The sequence below is a fragment of the Archocentrus centrarchus genome, chromosome 7 (genome assembly GCF_007364275.1).
Source record: "Archocentrus centrarchus isolate MPI-CPG fArcCen1 chromosome 7, fArcCen1, whole genome shotgun sequence".
Taxonomy (NCBI): Eukaryota; Metazoa; Chordata; class Actinopteri; order Cichliformes; family Cichlidae; genus Archocentrus; species Archocentrus centrarchus.
The window spans coordinates 25,775,062-25,800,176 of record NC_044352.1 but is presented as its reverse complement, the minus strand read 5'-3'; the positions used below and the strand labels follow the sequence as shown (position 1 = coordinate 25,800,176).

Sequence of the window (25,115 nt, the reverse complement as noted above, 5' to 3'; positions counted from 1 at the left end):
GTGCAGATTAATGGATTCAGAAAGCTCTTAAGTGTATGAAAAGAGGAAGTGGAGGGAAGCTCCTTTGATCTGAGTTGCTGCTAATCCCTGAAATATCCAGTAATTAAGCTAAACTAGGATAATTTCACTCAGACTGAAAAAAAAAACTTCCATCTACCTTTTCTCACACTGGATACGGGCTTTTTTTAAAAGCTCACCCACACAGGTGTTTCAGATAACTACTTAGACCACTTGTTTGGCATGTTACTATAAACATATTGTACATATATGAATATATAAAATCTGTAGGCAAGGGACAAGATTTTTGGTGCATGCAGATTTCTGGTTTCTGTTTGCAGTCAAAGTGATACTGATCCATCATATTTGAGTGGATTTTGGTGGCATGCAGGTGCACGGTCTGTGGGAAGAGGAGAAGACAGATATGGGAGAAATTAGGAGCTTTACTGAAATGATTTGGACGACCATCAGTTATTTTCTCATGACAGTTTAGCTGTTTATTACAATTCTTAATTTATATGCATACACGAATAAGATATCCACATACATATGCAAAGTGTTTTCAGTGTCACTGTATCACTGTATATAGAGACAGTAAGCATCTTATCTTATAATTGTGAAAAGAACTCTTCATACATGCTTTCGTTAAAGAACACAAACTCTGAGGTCCTGCTATGAGAAGATTTCTTTTCGGACACTAACAAAGCAAGTCATTTCTAATGTAGCAGCCACTGATCAACGTTAATACCAGAAACTCTTTTCCTAAAAAATAACAGCACTAATATGTCATTTAACCACACTTAACACAGTTGGGGTAAATTGAGAGCTCTAAATATTCTTAAATCACAGACACGGACACATAAAAATTAAGTTTTATAGTTTATTGGAAAATTAAAGTACAGTACCAGTCAAAAGTTTGGAACTGGCCCTGCTCACAGTAACATTCTATGCCCCGCCCATTAAGAAGAGGCTTGCACAATCGCTTCCGTGTTCGGCGTGATGCGGCTCCATCGCTTCCGGTTGAAAATGGCGACGTTCTACACCGATGCTTGCAGGAGCTCCCAAAATTAAATCTCACTGATGTTCATCGGATTTGCAGGACAATGAAAGCCCCATCCAGCAAACTGGATAAAGGATTTAAATTATATGCTGCATCATATATACACAACTATGAAGGTAAGAAAACAACAATGAACCGCAAAGTAACGTTTGCTAACGTTAGCTAAGCTTCTATGTGCTTCATTCAATAGTAATTTTCTACATAACCTCGCAACATGCGTTCTTAATGTTTTGTCTTATCCTGAACTATAGACGGAGTTTTGTTAACTAATGTCACTCTTGCTGTTAGCCATTATTATATTATTGTTAAATAGTTAGCTATTTAATGCTAATCTTACTGTGTGCCATATGCTTAAGTGCTAACGTGAGTAATGCAGAAACACATGTGTGACTTTATTCAGTGTCCAATAAAGACAGGTTGTCAGGCGAGGTCAGCGTGAGAGCCTGGTGCTACAGGTCAATGAGGAAGAGTGAGTCACCACACAGATTAAGTGTAGGCAGCAAGCAGTGTAATGTTGTTCACCCCGTTCAATGGGGTTTGGTTCAGTTCAGTTCATTATTAAAGGCCCACCATCTTGAATGTTTTCTCTCCCTGCTTTATCACACATAATTTGACTGGTCAGATCATTTGATCAGTGTGTGTTTGGGTGATCAGAAACAAATTTACATTAAGTTAATACTATACACCAAAGCTATTTCAGTTATCAAGGATGGTTAATCAGATTTTTTTCAGTAGGGAGAGAAGGCAACACTAAGCATTCAGGAGGGTATGCCTGTTTTATGAGCCTGGGTCAGTAACCATAACACTGAACCATGCTCCTGTTGGCTCTTTTTCCAGAAGTAAGTAGATTTATAAAATTTGGTTTCCCATTTGTCAAATGCATATGTGTATTTGTTCATGCATATATAATATGCCAGAAGCAAGTTTTATAAGTTGAGAATATGTATTGATTTACATATGTGTTGTTTAACACACTACATATGAGAAGGCAGCTGATTATTATTACAGTTATTCAGAGATTCACATATCTAGACATACATCCCAGTCTCAAACATATGCACTGTTTCACACTTTTTTCATTTTTACTTCAATATAATAACTTTGTCCCTTATATTGTTATCATTATGTTTTTCCTTTAGGAGTGGATTCTACAGAGGCATGGTGGGTCCATTACCAGATCCCTGCATGTTCAGAATAACAGAGGCATATGCAAAATTTAAAATTGAGGACAGGCCTCTTGTGACCACGATGAACATGAGACCTGATAAGCCCCTTGTGGAAAGTGCCTTTGGCCTGGTGCAGGAGGGCAGTGTTCTATCATATCAGCAGCCAGTTTTGAAATCCCGGTACATCACACTACACCATGATGCACCACCAACACCACACTTGCCTCTGGAGGGTTACGACATCTTGCCATTAGACTGTGCGTTTGTGTGCTCAGAAGAGGAGCTCCTACATCTCAAGAACTTGTCTGTAACTCTGGAAATGACTCAGAAAACAGAAGCAGCTACACGTGAGCAAAGTTCCAGCTCTGAGTGGCATCTTCTCCGCAGGCCCAGAGTGACTGCCTCTAGGTTTCGCAAAGTGTGTCATGTCAGAGGCCAGAGCTCTGCAGAGTCACTTGCAGAGCGCATCATGAAGGGAACAAGGCAAACAGCAGACATGAGGAGAGGTGCTGAGATGGAGCCGGCATTAGCAACTGAGTACAGTAGGCTAATGAATGTAAACTACTCACCCTGTGGTCTAGTCATTCACCCCACTGCCCCCTGGCTTGCTGCGTCTCCTGATGGTGTTGTATTTGACCCCAATGAATACCTCCAGTTTGGTCTTGTTGAGTTCAAATGCCCAAATGTACGAAACTTTATTGACTGCAAATATGTACAAATAGACTCTGGTTCTCCTGCACTAAAGAAGAGCCATGCATGTTACTGGCAGGTACAAGGACAACTGCTCATCAGCGGGATGGAGTGGTGCAACTTTGTTGTGTGGGCAACAGGAGGACTACCTTGTGCAGAGAACAGATGCAGAGGTGCAAAGAGCAATCAGAGAAAAAGCTGTCCATTTCTTTTTCTACACATATATGCCAAGATACCTGTGTCTGAAAAATGAACAATGAACACATAAGGGTAAAAAGGATTCTTCAGGTTTGCTTGTGTAACAATTACATTTTATTTGCAGTTGAAACAAATTCATAAAATGTTTAAACAGTTTACATTTGCGTGAAATAAACTGTTATTTTAGAATTGGCATTGATTGAGTTTTTAAAACACATTAAGATATTGAGTTTGTATTATATTCAGGACAAACAACCCCATACTGATGTAGTTAAACTTTCACAAGTGAAGAGAATGACAAATGTTTGATGTAAAAAAAGACTAACAAGATTTTAAATAAGATTATAATTTAGATAAATTTCTGGAACATGTATAGAAACACAGTAGCATAATATAGTATTAATATTAAACATCTGCAAAAAATTAGAACTATCAGTAACTAGAACTCAACTATCAACATCCAAGTATAAGTTCTGTAATCAGATTTTGTCAGCTGACTGTAGTGGCTTCAGCTGCAGGCCAATTTCCATAAAGTCACCCTCCTAAAATAATAGCCTAAGTAACTTTTTTTGAAAAAAACAAAACTGAACCAAATATTCAAAATTTGATGATTTAGGCAAAAATAAAATTAAGCCTTTATTTTAGGATGGTGACAATAAGCTTCTTGCATTGCATTCTGGTGTCTTGTGGCTCACTTAACCCATTTTTTAACTAAAGCTGTGTTCTGGTGATTTGAAAGCATACATGCCACTGCAAACAGCTGGTTGATGTTGTAGACATGTGATAAGGTGATGATGCCATCAAAAAGGTTGTTCTGTTTTCTCCTCCTGACTCGCTCCACATGTACCCTCAGTCTGGCTATGGCCTGCATCTCCTTAACCTGGTATGCTGGCATCTGCTTCTGCTTCGACAGGAAAGGTGGACAGTACACTTTGCACTTACAGCAGTCACTGATTAGAAAGCCCTTATCAACCATCACTGCCATGTCTTCGGTCAACTTCTCAGCGATGCCTGATTGCTTGAATAGCTACTTATCACTAACCGAACCACCATACAGATCAGAGATGAATGTCACTGCACCATGTGGAGCTATGCCAACCAGGGCTTTCATAGTGCAGTGGGATTTGTATGAGTACATTTCACTTTGGAGTAGTGGTGAGGATGGTGTTTGGCATCTCAGCTCTGTACAGTCTAGGACAGGGCTATTCAATTAGCGGCCCGGGGGCCACATCCGGCCCGCGAACCCCCTTTGACTGGCCCACCCCCTGACTGACCCAACGTAAGCTGCAAAAATGCATTTAAATCATATTTGCTGTGACAGTTTTAAAAATTCCCGTCCTTTCTCTTGTACTTGAATGCACCACTAGCAACGCCAGCCCAGAATACTCTCTCCAAGTGCGACAACCGCCAATATATATCGCTGACAGGTCAAAAACGTAAAATTGACAATGAAAATCGCAGTTTTAACCCTGCTTGGACTGATAAATCTGTTTATTTTACCCCAAAGACTGAACTGTAAGACTGAACTCATTAAGTCAGCATTACTTTGAATGTGCAGAAGAAGCTTTAATTTTACAGTTATTAAGTGTTCACTTGGTGCAATTTCTTTTGATGAAATATTTAATGCACTGCATCAGTTGGTCTTTCTAGTTCAATTCAATTCAATTCAATTCAATTTTATTTATATAGTGCCAAATCACAACAAACAGTCGCCTCAAGGCGCTTTGTATTGTGGGTAAAGACCCTACAATAATACAGAGAAAACCCAACAGTCAAAATGACCCCCTATGAGCAGCACTTGGTGACAGTGGAAAGGAAAAACTCCCTTTTAACAGGAAGAAACCTCCAGCAGAACCAGGCTCAGGGAGGGGCAGTCATCTGCCGCGACTGGTTGGGCTGAGGGGAGAGAAAAGACATGCTGTGGAAGAGAGCCAGAGATTAATATCAATTAATGATTAAATGCAGAGTGGAGTATAAACAAAGTAAATAAGGTGAATGAGAAGAAACAGTGCATTATGTAAACCCCCCAGCAGACTAGGCCTATAGCAGCATAACTAAGGGATGGTTCAGGGTCACCTGATCCAGCCCTAAACTATAAGCTTTATCATAAAGGAAAGTTTTAAGCCTAATCTTAAAAATAGAGAGGGTGTCTGTCTCCCGAATCCAAGCTGGAAGCTGGCTCCACAGAAGAGGCGCCTGAAAGCTGAAGGCTCTGCCTCCCATTCTACTCTTAAGTATCCTAGGAACCACAAGTAAGCCAGCAGTCTGAGAGCGAAGTGCTCTATTGGGGTGATATGGTACTATGAGGTCTTTGAGATAAGATGGGGTCTGATTATTCAAGACCTTGTATGTGAGGAGAAGAATTTTAAATTCTATTCTAGATTTAACAGGGAGCCAATGAAGAGAAGCCAATATGGGAGAAATCTGCTCTCTCTTTCTAGTCCCTGTCAGTACTCTAGCTGCAGCATTTTGGATCAGCTGAAGGCTTTTCAGGGAGCTTTTAGGACAGCCTGATAGTAATGAATTACAATAGTCCACCCTAGAAGTAATAAATGCATGAATGAGCTTTTCAGCATCACTCTGAGAAAGGATGTTTCTAATTTTAGAAATATTGCGCAAATGCAAAAAAGCTGTCCTACATATTTGTTTAATATGTGCATTGAAGGACATATCCTGGTCAAAAATGACTCCAAGATTTCTCACAGTGTTACTGGAGGCCAAAGTAATGCCACCCAGAGTAAGTATCTGGTTAGACACCATGTTTCTAAGATTTGTGGGGCCGAGTACAAGAACTTCAGTTTTATCTGAATTTAGAAGCAGGAAATTAGAGGTCATCCAGGCCTTAATGTCTTTAAGACATTCCTGCAGTTTAACTAATTGATGTGTGTCATCTGGCTTCATTGATAGGTAAAGCTGAGTATCATCTGCATAACAATGAAAATTGATGCAGTGCTTTCTAATAATACTGCCTAAGGGAAGCATGTATAATGTAAATAAAATTGGTCCTAGCACAGAACCCTGTGGAACCCCATAATTAACCTTAGTGTGTGAAGAAGACTCCCCATTTACACGAACAAATTGGAGTCTATGAGATAAATATGATTCAAACCACTGCAGTGCAGTACCTTTAATACCTATAGTATGCTCTAATCTCTGTAATAAAATGTTATGGTCAACAGTATCAAAAGCTGCACTGAGGTCCAACAGGACAAGTACAGAGATGAATCCACTGTCAGAGGCTCTAAGAAGATCATTTGTAACCTTCACTAATGCTGTTTTTGTACTGTGAAGAATTCTGAAACCTGACTGAAACTCTTCAAATAAACCGTTCCTCTGCAGATGATCAGTTAGCTGTTTTACAACTACTCTTTCAAGAATCTTTGAGAGAAAAGGAAGGTTGGAGATTGGCCTATAATTAGCTAAGACAGCTGGGTCAAGTGATGGCTTTTTAAGTAGAGGTTTAATTACAGCCACCTTGAAGGCCTGTGGTACATAGCCAACTAATAAAGACTGACTGATCATTTTTAAGACTGAAGCATCAATAATTGGAAAGACTTCTTTGAACAGTCTAGTAGGAATGGGATCTAATAAACATGTTGCTGGTTTGGAGGAAGTAACTATTGAAGTTCACTCAGAAAGATCAACTGGAGCAAAAGAGTCTAAACAAATACCAGCAGTGCTGCAAGAAATGCACTTTTGCAAATACATCTAAAATGTTATAGAAGACTTTACTGTTGTGTGGTGAATAGATGCCTTGTTAAAAATATTCTGGTCAAGGTTTGGACCAAATGTTAAAATTTGCAATGCACCTGAATTATTTTGCTCATCAATAAATGATGCAGTATAAAGCCTTTATTGTGAATTCCTTTATTTATTTTTATGACTTAGTTGAGGTGTTAGCATATTTAGAGTTAAATCTCAAGAAATAATATAAGTAGGGGTCTTCGGCCCAGTGGCATCTCAAAATTTTCAAATCTGGCCCAGAAGAAAAAGTAATTGAATAGGCCTGGCTTACGGAGTTGCACTCAATGAGAAAAAAGAGAACAGGAGATGGCAGAGCGAGGAGCTGGAAGTGGAAGAGCGAGAGAGAAATAGAACATTGACGGATTAGTGTGAAACTTGCTGCAGCAGGTTGTCTCCTGCGTGACGTAAAGATGATGGACGGCAGTGTAAATGAGGGATTCTCAAGGAGAATTCCATGTTTAGGACACAACCTCAGGTTCTTCTTCCCTATCTTAGTTTTTCTTCTCTTTACTAAAAAGACCTTCTCCTCACATCTCATCTTTAATTTCTTGTCTTTTCTCTTTTATGCACTCACCATTTTTGTCCTTATTGTTCCAGTTGCAGCCTTTGATCCATAATGAAATGGAATGGGATGGAAGGGGAAAGCTGATGAATGATGAAAGGAGGGTAATGAGGCGGGGAAAAACCAGGGCAACTGTTTGTTGATAAGGTCAGAGTAAGAGGTCATAATAGTGATACCTGCCTGAGGGGAACATAAACACACTAACATCCATCCTTCTTTATATATCTCCTGCGCACACCCCCAGACACACACACATACACACACTTTTTAAAACCTCTTCAGCTCTCTCTTTATCTCTTTTTTCTCATCTCTTTTTTCACTTATTTGCCTTTAAATGAGCATAGTTCATATGGCACTGAGATGTTTAAATGGGTGCTAGTCTTGTCTATCTAATTGACATACACCTTTAACCCAAAACTTTGTATATACACACAAATCTCTCCAGAGAAAATATGTTTTTGTTTTGACATAGCAATTATATGGTGTTGTATATTCCTTTGTGTGAGGTTTTCAGGGACTTAAGAAGTGACTGGCATTATAAAGGGAGTTTAGTCCATGTGTAGAAAATATAAGTGGAAACAGAGCAAGCTGAGACATGCTGACACCCGCTGGTTTCACCTACATACCTGGACAAACATTCATGCTACACACAAGCACTTTCAATGGACTCAAATGAATCTATGTGTGTTTAACGTAGCAAAACATTTGTGTGATAACCTCATGTTTAACATGTACAATCACTGTGTGTGTTTGCTTTTTATCGATAAGATCAAAGTCAAAGTCGCTGTTTGACCAACGCCTAAAGATGAGATGACTATCATTACTTTTGAACAGAGCTGCTTTCTATATTTTATTATTATTTTAACATAACAGCATGATGGTTGTGCGCACTCGCAGACACAGATCCTCAGTTATTAGTGGCATGTGTAATATAATACATAATATAATATATGCAGTGTGGTCACAAAGACACTTTTCTTACGTTCAACGGTGCTGAAGTTTAAAGTTTATAGTCAGAAAAGTGCTGAAAAACTGCTGAAAAACACTAATCACTTAGCTACTGTGATTTTAGCAAAAGATTTGGCTGCAAAACTGTCTCTTATATTGTTGTGGAGGAATTTTGGTACACGGGGGTGTTGAGTTGAGGTCTGGACTTTGACTGGGCCATTGCAACACATTTATTCTTTTTCAGCCATTCTGCTGTAGAGTCGCTGCTGCGCTTGGGATCATCCTGTTAAATGAGCCACTTCTGGCCTAGATTTAGCTGTTGGGTAGATGCTCTCTTTGACTCTAGAATACTTCAGTATACAGTTCATGGCACTGTGCTTGACAGTTGTTATGAGGTTTTTGTGCTGATATGCAAACCTGGTGCTGTGCACGATGGCCAAACGTCTGCACGTTGGTCTCATCTGTTCAGTGGCCATTGCTCCAGGACTCTTGTGGTGTGTTCAGATGCAACTTTGCAAACCTAAGCCATGCTGTCATCTTCTTTTTTTAGAGAGAAGAGGCCTTTCCCTGCCAACCCTTTCAAACTAGCTGTACTTGTTCAGACTTTAACATTTAACATGCTAACTGAGGCCAGTAGACTCTGAGATGTAGCTGTTGGCTTTTTTTTTTGTAGGATCTCGGAGCATTGCACAGTCTGACCTTGCAGTGAATTTCCTGGGATGTCCACTCTTGGGAAGATTATGGCATTGGGTTAACACACCTGAATGCTCCAGACCAGCAAACTGTCCAAACTTTTGCTTTTATAGAGGTTCTCACACTTGCTGATGATCAATTAATCAAATGCATTTGATTAGCGGCACTTGTCTGCTACTTACCCTCTTAATTCCTATGGAAGCAGCAAGGGTGTACTTAGTTTTTCACAGGACTCTATATTCCACTGTGAAATCACAGCACACAGCAGTGGATGGACAAGGTTTTCCTTTTACAGCCCACGGTTCACTGGCCATCAGAGTAATCGCGCTCACTCGGCTAAAAATTGTTCCTGACATTTTTTTTTCTCTGTTCAGAAATTGAGCGTCAGTGTGTCGGCGTATACTCAAACTCTGTTAAACTTTAACTTCTACAGAACAGTCCTACAAGATTGATTATATAGTTTGAGAAGAGAGTGTGTGTACATGCGTGCACATGTGTGTGCGTATATCCATGTTCTTGGTGTTTCTTGATAACCATTCAGCTGATAAACTTCAGTCAATAAGTGGATTGCTGGGAAGTATGTGTGGTGTCTAGTTTGAGCTAATTTGAATGAGGGATGATCTTATTAATGGGTTTTTCCTCCTAATCTGTGACAACATCTGTGAGGTCACAGGAATGTGATATCTGACGACTGATGAACTAACAACTTAAATCTTGTTAGTTTGTATCTTATGGCAAAATCATTGAGCACGTAATCACTGTTAAGCCTGCTAGCCGATGTCCTAGTGAAAAAAGCACAACAGCGGGTCATAAAATTAGTTTTTTTATGATAACAGACAAAAATAAATGGATCAGAATAAGCGAAGAAAGTACAGAGATCTGCTGAATCAAGCCCATATTTAGTTTCTGGCCTTTTGTCCTTCTCTCTGCTCTCCTTTCCATCCTGACATGAAATAGTCATTAGATGTAGTGGTAATTCAGCCCAGCCGTCTTTCCACATTAGCTAATGTGCATCAGATAAGTCAGAAGGATGTAGGTGTGTGTGGTGTGTGTTCGTGTATACAGTATTTGGAAGCTTGTATATGCAGGTTTGTGTGCATCAGCATTCAAAGTGTATGGTTCTGTCAGGACTACAGCTTTGGCGCTTGTGTGTTTCTACGTCAGACAGTTTGCATGACATGGTTTTCTGTTCTATGGCTGACAGGCGCTAAATAATAAAAGCACCAAGAACAAGTAGGAGGAGCGGAAAAGGCAAGAAGGAAATACACGTAGAAGAGACAAGGAGAGGCAAGAATAGAAAATAGAGATGTGAAGTAAGAGAAGGCAATGCGGGATAATCCTAAGGACAGAGATATTGCTTTTAGATGCAGTTGTGTAATCATAATAGTTGCCTTGCGTGTCCTGCATCCATTTAAAGCATTTGTTGTGCACATACTTAGAAATTATGCATCAGAATACATGCAATGCAGTACTTGAAAATGAACAGTATGGAGATATGTCATGAACAGAAGTAGAGCTGCAACTCTCGATTATTTTAGTAATTGAGTATTCCATCGATTAATTGGACAAGAAATACTTTTGTCCTATTCATCTGCATATTTTAATTTCTGTAGTTTACTGCAGATTTTTCGCTGTGTGAAACAAACAGTGGTGGAAGGAGCAGCTACAGAGTTCTCATTTCTTCACGTTAACACTTGCTGATCAGGTGGTTGGTGAAGGACCTCCAGCTGTTTCCCAGTAAAGGTGGTTACAGGAAAAAGTGCTGCTGTTTTGCACGCTAAAAAAATGTTTCCTTTTCAACTGAGCTCACTCTCGAGGCTCCGTCTCTTTGTGTTTGCCGCGTGTGTGTAGACAGACTGCATGTAACACAACTGTTGCTATTGTGTTTTTGCATGAGCTTATTGGTGTAATGCTTTGTATTGACACTCGTCCTCCTAAATACGTTTCTATTGCAGGTTTATTTTTAGTAGTCGCTAATCAGGGATTAAACCATAAAAAATATTTTGACAAAGCCCCTTGGTACTGAATGGGTGACCAGGTGGGGGGGGTTCCCCTCCTTACCCACGGATTGCTAGTGCTTAATGGCGGCACCTGCTAGCAAACTGTGGTGAAAGTGATCCGTTCTGGTAGCTAAGAACTGACATTCTCAGCACAGTGAGCACAACACAGACACACGGGTGTAGAGAGCAGTGGAATCGTGGAAAAACGTGTCAGCGATGATCCACTTGGTGTTAAAGGGTCGTGTTTTTTTTCCTAATGACGGAAATCCGTTGTCGCTACGGAGAACTTTAATGCTGCTAATGTGAGTGAAATGCTCCGCTTACATGGAGACACGTGAGCACTGCAGAGTTTAAACAAAGCATTGAAGCAACAAATTTGTGTCGAGGATTTTTTAGAATCAAATTATTCAAATTACTCGAGGAACCGTTGCAGCCCTAATCAGTAGCACAGGTCACTGGGAATGTCGGAATGAAGTGGAAAGTTGCAAAAAGAAACGGAAACAAGTGAGAGACTGTTGCATGTGTACATGGCAAATAGCGTTGGAGAAGAAGAGTGGGGATCACAGGGATGACAAGTTTCTCCACTAGTCAACAAAGTGTTCATCACACCAGTTTTCCATAAAATGATGCGACGTCTCGACTTTTATCCAAGCAAAAACCTTCAGGGCTAAGAAAATTAAGTCAATAGAGAAGTGGCAAAAATGCAATTCCTCTATTGCCCAGTAGGGGCCGTCTGCATTGTTTTGAATGTTTATTTGTTTATTCATTGCATTTCTGGAAGTCTCTTGGCGTGCCTTTGACTGGCCCTCCAGTAACATGTTTTGTACAGCTGCACATTCACAGCACAGCCACTTATCTATATGACCATGAGGTTAAAAAGTAAATATATTTCTCAAAACCTCACATTCATATTCTACTTCTCTATTTCTCTGTTCACTTTCCCTCCCCCCCTTATCTGTCTGCAGCTAATAAAAGCTTCTTCTTCTTCATTCTTTCTCATCAAGCCAAGCAGCATCAGCAGAGCTCTTGTAATCATGGAAAAGAGAGGAATTTGTGAGAAAGGGAGGGGAAACCAGCACTGAAGGGCATAACTGATGGTTTGTTGGTATTGTGTGACATGTGCATGCAAAAGGTAATTTCCCTCTTTGAAACATGAACTCCTGCCATGGATAGAGAGAGAGTAGTGGGGGTGCAGCATAAATTGGAAGAGAGACACAAAAGAGAGCGAGAGAGAGACATCACAAGGTGACATCTGATGTCAGGTTTCTGAGTGTCGCCTCTGTGTCTGTACCCTTAATTGTGTGTGTAAAGTGTATTTGTGTATGTATTTGTATAATCATAATCTGTGGATTCCAGGTGGATGAGTGTGCTTTCAAATGATTATGATTAATGATTAAGTTTCTAAGTATCTAACACAACAAAATGTACACCTGCACATGATGAAATGCACGTGCTCTGCTCAGCATTAAGCTGAGTGCATAATGACAGCGTGTCAACAGAAAGTGTCGGCTATCTACCAGTGTTGCATTTCATTGATTCAAGCAGATCTGAGACAGCTGTACTCTGGGGCCCCTTGGTAACTCTATACACAACACACACATGGTCTCAGAGGCACACACCTGGGCACGGTGAATCCTACCCCAAGGGCAGCTTTGAGTGGGAGAAGGAGGCCAAGATAAACTACCGGAAGAGTTAAGTGTTACTGAGAAACTAAGTAGCTGAACATTGAAGTGCTCCTGTTTCCAGGCTTGAGGCTGCTGATTAAAGATGACTAAAGGTGCTAAGGGTAGACATTTATTCCAGCTGTGTATTAGAATTAACGTCACAATTCACATCCTAAAGTTAGATTAACAGGTATCATTTTAAGTCACTCAGTTCACTGATTCAGATTTGACTTTAGATGACTAAACAGCTCAGTTTTAAAGAAAGGAAGAACAGCTGCAAGCAAGAAGCCAAAAAAATGAAGCCACATTTCTCCCTTCTTTCCTGTGCTTCATGAATGATGGGAGTGTTACATAAATCAATATAACCAACCCTTTCCAAGGCCACGTAAAAGTAATTTATGAAATCATATTTATTTCTCAAAATTGGCCATGAAAAACTCTGAGATATGGGATTTGCTAAAGGTTGGCAGTGGAGTATTGTGTAGAAAAAAATGATTGCAATGTATGCATCTGCAGTGTGTGTGTGTGTGTGTGTGTGTGTGTGCGTCAGGATGGGTGAGTAGGCTGAGGCCTGAGGCGGAGTTTGGACAATTAAAAGAATTCCTGACTACATTCTTTCTCCCATGAAAAACTCCCATACACACCACTACGCATTATCTCTCTCCTCTCCCCTACGCTGTCCCTCAGTGTGTTTACCTTGCTCTCTTATTCATACAGTTAATCTCTTCTCTTCTTTTCACCAGTTAAACTGCCAGTCTTTCCACGGTCTTGCTCTGTGTTTCACACACTAATAATTGATTTTATTTTATGGCCCACCCCCAATTCCCAAATAGTTGAGAAACTGTGTAAAATGTGTAATTGTCTCTCGTACCCAGTTTGATCACCTTGGTAACTTATGCTGAACACGTTTGTGCTACTGTAAGTTACAGCACCACAAACTGCATGTTGCACTGTCATGGGAATTTGCATTCGTTTGATGATGAAAATGCACAAATATACTTTAATTCTTGGGCCTGATCTGCTGCCAGTGACAAATGAGTCTGCTGGATGAACAGAACACAAACAGCAAAACTGGGCAGGCTTATCACCGAGACTATTTAATCTTTAAAATGAATTTTATTGAAAATGTCATTTTTATTTACATTTTACTCAGAACACAATTATTTTTTTTAATATAAATTCAACTCTAGAATAATTACTTGCTTTACCTCGACTCCTGTTTGACAAAAGGAGGGCGAGACAGAAAGAGAGAGAGAGAGAGAGACCAGTAACAGTATTGTCTAATTCGTTCCAGTGTGTGTGTGTGTGTGTGTGTGTGTGTGTGTGTGTGTGTGTGTGTGTGTGTGTGTGTGTGTGTGTGTGTGTGTGATTTCTCTATGACAGAGCCACACATGGTGAAGCTTATTACCTTCCTGCTGTTTACCTCTCCCAGTGTGCTTCATGCATTCCTCAGCAACTATACTGAACATATTAGCTTGTTTCCGTTTGTATGCAAGAACTCAAGACTGTTTAACATGTGATTACTTCTCAGTGGAAGACTGAGGTGACATGATCTTTATCCAGCATATTCCCAAACTGCTGACGGCAGATACTCCGTGTTGTTGCTAGATTCCCTTAATGTTTCATTGCTATATGAATACCCAGCATGCAACAGTGACTGATTTACCAAACGCATGCATCAAACCTTCTTTTTCTGTAACTTCTTCTTTCCCTGCAAGATTTCAAGTATGTTGATGCTTATGGAAATGAAGTGAGCTGAAGATAAGGGGATTTGTTACCAATCCCATCTGTCATCTTTCTAAGTGGTCTCCAATCCCAGCTTGCAGTGACGGATTATGTACTAGTACCTCTGAGAGGATAATGAGCTGCAGTGTGACAGAGGCCATTTACAGGTTTCACTTTTTGCTTCGTATATTGGCTAAACTATCATTGGAATGTAGTTATATTTCCAAAACTGCAAGTGAGAAGAAATGTGAACAGCTGTCGTGATGAATTGTTGAAATGTGTTACTGTTGGCTGGTTTAACAACCGCAATTCCAACATCTCCGCTGCATCCCATCTTCTTTGGAGAAAAAGCTCTAAATCATAAGAGCTTTTCAATCAATCTTCTCTTTTGTTTAATGAAAAAATATGTAGTTTATTCATAAGTGTAATTTTCTGACATTCATTTACTGCTTATAAGGTGATTTTAGTTCAAATAAAAACAAGGAAAGCACAAAAAGTGTGTGCCATAGAGTGAGCCCCGTATCTAAAGAGGGAGCGGGTCTTCTGCCTGGTTCATCTTGTTTCGATAGCAGCCCAGAATGCACAAAGCAAACACTGCCAATAGAGAGAGATGACCTACATCATTGGCAGTGGAAATGTGAGGTGATGAGTTTTCATTTGGTTGCAGTGGGACACTTCACTCTAGATTCCACTAAACCCTACACACTGTACCTTTAATTCATCGCCCTCCTGCTCAGATCTGACATATTGGAGCTTCTTCACATGTTGTCTCTATAGGAAATTAAATGAGCCAGAGCTGCTTTGGATTTGTTACCAATCCCATCTGCTATCCCTGTAAGCATTTTCAAATCCAAGTGTGTCGATCCTTACTAAAGCAATAGGATTTTGTTGATAGTAGTGGATGTAAAACATGTAGCCACCACTTTTCAGTGCTGGCTTCTTCACAAGTGCCACACCTGTTTGGTTCCTTTCCCAGAGCATATCGTTTATTAACCACTTAACTGTCATAAAGTTTCTTGAAAAGTGTGGATATGATGACATACTGATAAGGACACAACAGGTCAATGTGATCATTACATAAGGAGGCCAAACTGCTGAAGTTAAGGTTTTATCTATTTATTACAAAGGATAATTTTATAAATGATACTCATTTTCTCAGTGTCAGCAGACTTTACAGTGACATAAACAGAAATTCTGCCCAGTATGTAATTAATTTGTTAATTTATTTTATATATTAATTTAATTTGTTTTCTTCATGCACTCGTGTGATATTTTAATTCAATGTGATGTCTGTTGCTTTATGATTCATAACAGGAGCATTAAGGTCCAAATATCAAAAGAATTCTTTATGTGTTCACACTGTTTCAAACTCATTTCTTCTCTGCGGCCACAAATTCAATGGCCCTCCAGTTTGCCTACCTCAGTGTTAATATTCCTCCAAAGGAATATTAACAAAGAGGACACCAAAGGAAAAGTTGGGCTATGCTAGCCCCGATCTGCCCCTTTTTGATCCAGTTAGCCTTCTTGATCATGTTTACAGAAAATGTGAAATCAAATGGAAACAGTGATGTTCGACCTACATCATTGTTTCGAAATGTTTCGCTGACAGAGGTTTGCTGCCAGTCTCAGGATTTAAACTACTGACTGAAAACTGGAACTCTCCTCTAACCTTCTGACTTATTCCCTTTCCCTTTCCCTTCTCTCCATCTCCTTTCCCTACATTATTAAGCTTTTTCATTTAGCACACGATGCTCTTCAGAAAGTGAGCAAAAACTTCCTGGAGCTGTTTCTGTGATCCTGGTGTTCCATGTTTTGCTCGGGAGTCAAAGTGAATTATTTTTGAGTCTCTCCTCACCATTGTGTGATCCACCCAAAATCAGGAGCATAAGCCACAGTGAGGCTGAGCTGGCACACTGAAGTGGTTAATTGGCTAATTAACTCCATGAAGCCCCAATCAAAGAGCCAATTAGCATTAGACACATGCAGTTTGGCATGGCCAATTAGTGCCAGTGTTCTTAATGAACTTGTTAAGTATGAACTCGTTAAGTGTGTTAATTAATTAGGCAGGGTGAATGAGGACTCGCGTTTTTTTTTTCCCTTAAGTGTCTCCCTGCAACCAGACAGTACTGAGTGTGTGCCTGTGCAATCTCTAGATGTACAAGGTAAGATTTGAGTGTACACAAGTAAAATGTACAGATTATATTATAAAATATATGCTTTTCCACAAGCTGTGAGTCTTAAGGCCTACATTTACTGAGAGACATTAGTAGGACACCTCACATGAGCTCATTTTGCTACCTCGATCTTTGTTTGAATGGGGGTTTAATGACAGTTTAAAAAAAACAGCTGGCATGTAGTTCTTACGCAGAGAGGTGTGCCCCGCTTTAAGCAAGAGCTGCCGCACTTTTTTTGCTACTGTATGTGCTTATTTGAAGAAGGGGTGCAGCTAAGTTTGCAACAATGAAGTGAACTGAAGTTTGTAAGCATGAAGCCTGTAAGTGTAAATATGAGTGACAGAAATGATGGCGGATAAGGTGAGACGTAGCCATCCATACACATATGTTAAAAGTACCGCATGTGCTGTAAATTCAAACTGTATTTACTTGTAAAATGAGCACCAAGAAAGAGCAGATCAATCTGTCCTGTCCAGCAGATATTTTTCAGATTTTGCTGGAAACCCAAATCCCTGCACAACGAACAAAAATCTTTGACATTAAAGTACACTGAGGGACTAACCTATTCTCATAATTTGAGAATTTGCATTTTTTTTTTTTTACAAATAAGCACAAAATAACAAATGGAAAAATGGAAATAAAACAGCGTTAAAAGACGTGAAGTTCTGCGAGTATGCGCTAATATCTCTTTAATGGTCCAGTAGAGAGAAACAGAATTTTCTGGTCTGTGAATCTCATTGTGAACAACTTATGTTAAAACCTGAGAGAAAAATGTGTGTGTTTCTGCTCTGCTCTGACCTCTTTGTGTGTTTTGTGTTGTTTTTAGCTCATTAGTTTAAAGATAACGTAGTTGACATGATTATTCAGCCGTACCAGGTTATGCTAGGGTTTCTCATTTCAGAGCTTGGCACTCAGTGTTTGGAATAAGCACTGTACTGGCATTGCTGTCATCCAGGCACACACAAAAAAGGGGCTGGAAAGCACAATGATTTTTTTTTTTTTTACACCAGGAGTGAAATCAGTTCAGAGGCTGTGGTGTTTTAGTCACAGGTATCATTTGTCACTTGGCAATACTGGCCAATCATTTTACTGAAAAGAAAGCAAAAGGGCCTTTTCAACTTAACCACAACATACCGGCGCTGTCAGACCACTGCAATAATTATTTATCAATGCACTACAAGTGTTTCTGATACTGTGAGATTTTCACTTGCCAGCAACAAAGGCCATAGACCCTCAAACACAGTAGTAAAGCAGGAAAGCATGAACTGGGAATAGATTATATTACCTTATAATGCAGTTGGTGAAATAAAGTAGGAATCCAGACAGTCACGATATTCAGTAAAATGTCACAGACTGTTACTGATATAATTATGTGGTGCTCCAAGTGGGACTCTGATATTTGGCAGCCTGAGAGCAACAGAATTGAACTGAGGAGTGAGAGGTGTAGTCAGGAGGGCCAAAAAAGGAGAAATAAAATGATTTATGAGCAGGCACTATTATTCTTTCCTTGGTTATTCCTCAGAGTCCTGCCTCTCTCTTTCCTCTTCCCAGCTGTTTTCTCTTTCTCAACATTTTTCTGCTGCTGTTTTTATCCTCCTTTCCTTCATATTTTTGTCAGTGCCCACCTCTGTCTATAAAGCACGTGCTGTTTGGCTAACCTGATTAACTACGTGTGGCCTTTAGCTCGGATTCTTGTGAGTATTCATAGTAGTTCGATTACATCACCAACATCATCATCAAATTACAGATAACAGCGATGGTCTGTGCACGAGTGTGACGAGTTGCCAAAGAGAGGAAGTAATTATAGATACAAAGGTTTGTGTTTACGTAATGTTATGCGGCCTTCAGCTGTAGGAAATGATTAATTGCACCAGTTTGCCGTAACTATGGCACAGTTACAGGTTGTGTAACGTTTAAAGATGCTAATTTTTTTCTCATGTTGGTGGTAACTGTTGCCTCAGTAGTGTATTCAAAGATAACAACAGATTGACATAAATTAAGACTTCAGATTAACTTTTAATGTTAAGTGGGAGATCTCGCTTCCCCTTTTCCTTGAATTCCACCCATGTGGATTCAGTTTACTTTCTTATGAAGAAAGAGAGGCTTCAAACCAGTGCAGCCTGTGTTCTTTCCCCTACGGTCATTTGTCTTAGCATGATCTGATTTGCTTATTTCATATTTTAACTGCATTACTTATAAGCTCTGAAAACTATCTTTTACAGATCTTTGTTGCAGGTGTGGCGTGTTTATCGGGCTTTGGACAGAGTGCAGATCCAAGTGGCTGTCAGTTTCCGCAAAGCTTCCAGTGTCTGATGCATTCTCCAGCTGAGGGAGTGAGTGGCTACGTTGGCCAGAAGCTGCACACGGGGAAGTCCGTAGCAATATGAAAGGCAGAAATAATTAACCACAGTGGATACGGGCTGCATTTGCAGTTAGTTTAATTTATACTTATTTCATTTCATTTTATTGTATGAACTCTTTTAGAGGAAACGACAGAAAAGGGAGAAGATAAAAGTCACAGACGGTGGAAAGTTGATCTTTCGGGATAGAGGAAAAGCAGGCAGAGATTAAGAGGGAGTGCAAGGGCAAGGAAAAAATGAGAATGACAAGGAGGGGAAAAAATGAAATGATTTGTGAAGAAGAGGAAGATACAGAGATTCAGGGCATTTTTGAGGACACGTAACAATTTCAGGCAAAGCGAAAGGGAGCCAAACTTTCTCTGATCTTTTCGATATGGCACCATCCTCTCATGGTTGTGGACTGCTGCCAAACTCTGCATGTATCTGTGTGTGGCTTGCCTGCCCACTGTACAACTTATTCACAACTTTGTTCCCTCATTTTTTCCTCTAACCATTATTGGAGAAGTCCTGACCACATATTTACAATGTTGAAAGGCACCACCTATTTTACAGTCTTTCCTTAAACACAACGCAGGAGAAGCAATTTGCTGCTGGATGGCTCTGCTGACTAACATGTTTGCTATTGGGGTTGCTGTGGTGGCCTTGACACGTGGGGCAGCTCCTTTTATGAATTAGTCTTATATTTAGAGTAAGCCCACCATGTGTTGTTTTTGCTACGGGTAAACTCGTGAGACGCACAAAGGGTGGGGAAAACATTAACACGCTAACATGCTTGAAAACTTGTTGAATGTTTATCGGATACTCAACCAGCCAAACCACTTATTTCTGCCAACAGACCAAGTATATTAAACTGTTTTATATCTTTAAAATTAGAAATGAAGACCAAAGTCACTAAAAAAAATGCTAAATAAGAAAGACCCTAGAAAGCGAAAATAATCACCCAGCACAATGCTGCATTACGTGAAGAGTGTGCGGTAAAAGAAAGAATGTATCTGTCGGCTCATTATTTCTATCTTCAAAATTCACAATTTTTCTTTCTTTGGCCAAGCCTCGGTAAACCACAGGCAATGTTCTTTCAATAGCCTCAAACACTCAGCTCATGCTAGGGTTATATGAGGTTGCATGCAACACACACATGCAGAATGAACGCACACTGTCATAACATCGTCTGAAAGCCTGAGTGGAAAATTGAAATTTACCACTTCTGGGCTCGTGCCAGTTATCTATCATGTGGAAAAATCTGAAAAGGGAAATTAATGTAACATCTTGTGCATCGCATTTCATCCTCTGTAAGCTTACCTACGTCAAGCGGCTTTGAGATTGTAACCCCACTAGTTACTGGTTGTCAGCAAGAAGTCTTTAGAAACCTGTGCTGAATATTATATGTTACATTAAATATTTTCTTTGGGGAAGTTTACGCTAATCATTTTAATTTAAATCCTTCCTAAAATTAATCACATCAGATTGTGGTTTTGGACTGAACAAAAGCTCAGAATATGATAAATGGTCAGAGCACAGATGCCAAAGGGGAAAGTGAGTGTGGTGTAGAAAATACTGAAGCAAAGAAAGCAGCGTGCGGCAAGATAGAAAACAGGACAGAGAAAATATCAGAGGGAGAATCCCACTAATGATAAACAGATGACACACACTCACACAACTCACTTTTGCTACAGAGAAAACAGTGGTTGGAGAACAAAATTATTGCAGTGAACTTGCAATTTTTGTTGCGTTTGAAATGGTTGCTTTGAAGACAGGGACGAGGTCTGTGACCACCTGCCATCAGTTGTCGTCTTTGGTGTGTCGAGAGGGTAAAGCAGTAATAAGATGGAGTCAGTCTGCTATTTCTCTGCTCCCAGTTTGCAATTGAACAGGGTCAAGTTGGCAGTGACGTGTAATCTGTTTCAGATCAGCTGTTTGTTGCAAACCTGTTGCTGTTTACATACACAGAAATTCACATTTAAGAGAAATCATTCATTTTCTTCCATTTACCCAATCCAAGGTCGCGGGGAAGCTCGAGCCTATCCCTGCTGTCACAGGGCGGAAGACAGGGTCCACCCTGGACAGGTCGCCAGTCTGTCATAGGGCCAACGCAGAGAGACAGACAACCGTTCACATTCACACTCACATCTACATGCAATCACCAATTAACCTAACCCGACTAACTGCATGTCTTTGGAGAATGGGAGGAAGCTGGAGTACCTGGAGAGAACCCATGGGGAGAACATGCACACTCCACACGGAAAGGCCCTGGCCAGATGGTGGAACCCGGGACCTTCTCGTGTGAGGCAGCAGTGCTAACCACTGCGCCACCGTGCCACCCCTAGATTTGAAACTGAAATTCCTCCACAAACAGCGACATAGTGGCTGCAGGATGTTAGCTACAAAATGACATAGGTGCTCATCAGTATATAACAATACAACCAGAACACAGCCACTTGGCAACCAGTTGAGTCCAAGACAGACATCTCAGATTAGTTGTGCTCCTGGGTCTCTGGTTATAACCGAGCGGTTTTCAGTTGAAGGGTCCACACTATTCAAGCCCAAAGGAGTTGCATCAGGTGTGACCTGAGACCTGTTTTTTCAACATTGATCAGGTTGTGCACCATAAATTTGACCCCCAGTGTGAGACTGTCAGCACAAAGTTCTACTGAGGTGTCTGATGAAGAACATTATGAGGAAACGATTTGAACTGCGGTGCTGTCACTGCGGCGTTTTGAACCATCTTAGAGAGCATTGAGTTTTCTTGACCAACGCAATCTTTGCCTCACCTCCTGCACCACCCATCAGATCTGCCTCTCTGCAGCTTTGGAAACTTCCCGAAAATGAAAACGAATATGAAGCATCACCGTTTTGACACGACTGGAGTGCGACAAACTTCCACTGGGTGATCTAAAAATAGCAGCTGCGCGCAAACACATTTCTAGGAAACTGAAATTTGACTTCACAGAAAATTCCTTCCAGCGTAAAGCTGTTCAGAAACTGTGTTTACTTTGTTCATGTGTAGACACGAAGAAACTGACACTTTTGAAGCCAATGAAGTAACCACCAAACCTTTGCTTCCTGATTGGGTCTCAGGTCACACCACCCTGTAACCAAGTAAACAGCCTTCTGCTTCTTGTTTGCATTGACTCAGTGTCCAGCCAGTGTAAATGATTAATGGTTCAAAATGTTCTTTTTTACAAGCTTGTTTGTAAGTTTGGAAATAATTTCTGAAATTCTGCTGCACGATGGAGACTTTTGTTCAAATATGTCATGTTAAAATGGAAATGTGCCCGTGTGGCTCGAGCCTCAGTCTTTACCTAAAATTAATTTAATCTTAAATCTAAAACCAAAGCTCAGCATCACTTTCTGATACTGTCCTCACAAGTCTGAAAATGATCTTGACAAAGACACCACATCTCCCACACACACACACAGACACACATTCCTCTTTATCCACGTCATCTCCTCTATCTCTCACGTGTTTGATTCCGATTGTGTGCATCATTTTAGAAGAGAGATATACTGAGTTCTAGCCAACATGGCAACTCATATTTAAGCAATAGCACATGAGGCGAAGATGTACTGTTTTGTTTTTCATTGGAGCTGGTGTGCTGTGGTTGCAGGAGGGAGGCTGCAGGCTGTGTGTTTAATGTGCTTGGGAGTAGTCACTTTAGCCAAGTTGGCTGCCGAGTGCTGGCGAAAATGGTTTTGTGGTTTCATTTACACAGAGAAAGGGACAGTGTGCCATATGAAGCACTACTGGAAGGTCTCGTTTTATCCTGGTATGTAGCTGCTGGATGAAGCAAAGTCTCTGTATAGGTATGAGTGACCATCCTATTAATACAAATCAGTTTTATTTTTGCTGCTCTGCAGAGATCAACCCGGCTGATTATTTCATGAGAACCATGCAATTCACCGATTTAAGGGCTAAAATCAAAGATCATGTGTTTTTGTTTGTGTTTGTGTGTTTGATGTTCATAGCTTGACCCATTCTGACAGTGACAGTAAAGACACTGACTTGAAGAGCCAGTGTGTCCTTTCCCCATGTGGCTGTAATGTCGACCAGACCTGAACTTTGATTGGTTTCTGACATTTTTTCTTCTCAGGTCTGCAGATTTTTCTTTTATATTTACCATATACACTGATTTTTTTTTTTTTTTACTCACATAATAAAAAGCATATGCTATATTGACTGAACTCACTTGCTGAGAAATGCAAGAGGGAAATGGAAATAGTCAAAACAAGATCGTGCAGCACATTAGGCAGAGTTTAATGTTGCCATCCTGGCATGTTTGTGGAAAATTATGAAGTAATATGGCTCTTAAATCTTATGATTGACTGCTGCGTTCTGTGATTGCCTTGCAAAATGGTGATAATTAAGATAGTTTATGCTGTTATTTCCTGCCAATAGCACAGGATGCCAACTCTACATCATGCTGTGCCGTATCCACTTTTCTGGTTTGTTTCTAGTATATCATCCCATTGTATAGTGTCAGTACTTTACTGTTGAGATGCGTTTCTTGTGGTGAGATGATATCAGGAAAAGAGAATTAAACAGCAGGGTTTCGTCTGAACCAGTGGACTTTCAGCTATGAAAAAGTATTCAGTTTAATATGGCATTCATAAAAGCTGGACCTTTGGAACTGCATCATTAGTGAGACTTATGCTTACCTATTTTTGGAGCAAGATGGCACTACAGAGGATTAACCAATTTGCTGGAATAAATGTTATTTTTTTTTTACAGGATTTAAACATTTCTTCTTTACCTATCAGTCCATCTTCATTCCCTCCCCCTGTACCTTTCTCCTCTCCTTTTTTTCCTCTCTCTAGCGTCCCTGCTAGAGTCCTGAGTTTAAACAGCTTTGTTTTTTTTCCTCTTGACACGTTGGCTCCGAAAAGAGGGGAGGAGAAGCAGGAGGGACAAAAAGAAGGGGAGGAAGGAGAAGAAGATTTTAAGCCAAACAGAGGGAAACGACAGTTTGTTTGGTTAAGACAGCCTATTCCTTAGAACACACTAATCTTCCTCCACTTGGCTGGCTACCTGCAACCTCAAGCAGGAGGCTTGGAGGGAGCCTGGCGACAAATGCTGTGGTGTAGAAATAATTTCATTGTATTTGAAGACTTCCTTGTATATTTTACCAACTTTAGCACCATAAATAGAATAAACTACCAGACTCCGATTAAAATAGAAATCGCAGTATTTCCATAAACTTTCGTCTTAAAATAGTTGGGAGACATGAATGAGGCAGGAAAAATTGGACTTATTTGCTAATCAGAGCAGCACAAAGATGACAAGATAACAGACACATGCAGATGCACCATATTTGTAGCTTTTTCTGAACTCCAAGTTGCTGTGTGGTTCTTCAGCAGTGCCTCCTGTCAGCCAGCTGTGACTGGACATCTTGAGTTCATGTTTTTGTCTAAAGCAGAACACGTTTTTCTATCTTTATCTGAGTTTGGCATAAGATGAAAATAAAAGTCAGTGCAGACCTTTTTTCAAGTTTTTCACCCACACACATACTTACACACATCTCACTGTCCTGTGTGTGTGTGTGTGTGTGTGTGTGTGTGTGTGTGTGTGTGTGTGTGTGTGTGTGTGTGTGTGTGTGTGTGTGTGTGTGTGTGTGTGTGTGTGTGTGTCAGACTGGCTGACAGACTTATATTTGCCCTGCTGTGTGTCTGGAATAAATATGGACCCAATAGTTCCTTAATAGGCTTGCCATTCTACTGCACGATGATAAAAATCTTTTGTTCTCTGTTCAGGGTTTGTAGAAGGTCTTAAAATCTGAGAGCCATTCAAATCCTGAACATGTGGAAAATTTTCTGCTAATTCTCATTATGACTTTGTAAAATTCTTGTTTCTGTGAGACGTGGGCCTTGCCAATCAGCAGGTCAGCGGAATAAAAGGGGGATGTGACCCTGCTTTTTCTGTGCAGCAGATATATTTTAAAAGCTTGCTAACATTATTTCTTCAGAATCATGCACCCTGTTCTGATTCCTAGGGTGCCAAATATTAGCATATTTGAGATACAAACAAGGTGTCCTTTGGTGTTGCAGCAGTTGCAACAATATGGGATGCTTCTGTTTTAACAGTGCAACCCTGTCTACATACCTAAGGGATTTACAAGCTGTAAATCAAAGTCATGCAGGAG

General features: G+C 40.2%; 1 protein-coding gene across 2 annotated transcripts in view; it reads left to right on the top strand.

Moving 5' to 3' along the window:
• sema3b (sema domain, immunoglobulin domain (Ig), short basic domain, secreted, (semaphorin) 3B) overlaps positions 1–25,115 on the top strand; it is an 80,882-nt gene that overhangs the window by 15,357 nt on the left and 40,410 nt on the right. The gene's annotated exons all lie outside the window — the stretch shown is intronic.